Source organism: Poecilia reticulata, linkage group LG18, assembly GCF_000633615.1.
Source record: "Poecilia reticulata strain Guanapo linkage group LG18, Guppy_female_1.0+MT, whole genome shotgun sequence".
Classification (NCBI taxonomy): domain Eukaryota; kingdom Metazoa; phylum Chordata; class Actinopteri; order Cyprinodontiformes; family Poeciliidae; genus Poecilia; species Poecilia reticulata.
Window position 1 is genome coordinate 6,395,091 of NC_024348.1, and position 327 is coordinate 6,395,417.

The following is a 327-nucleotide window of genomic DNA, read 5'->3' on the forward strand; positions in this document are numbered from 1 at the left end:
ATATATATATATATATATATAAAAACACATAACAGAGCTTGTGTTTATTTTGTGTTTAGGAAGAGCAGGATGTTTGTGTCACTCTGAGCAGCTATGAAGGAAACATCTTGATGGAAATGGATCCAGGCTGTAAATGGAGACTCTTCACAGGCTCTGCTTTGTGTTGGTTTTTATGACAGCTACCGGTATTCTGAAAAGTTTCCAGGAGGAAGTAAAAACAGTCAGTTGTTGTTCTGAGTTTAGCTTTACGAGGAGACAAGCTAACAGTGTGAACATAGGATCGGTTTTTATCAATATAACATGCAAATGGCTGCAGAGACAGAAGGA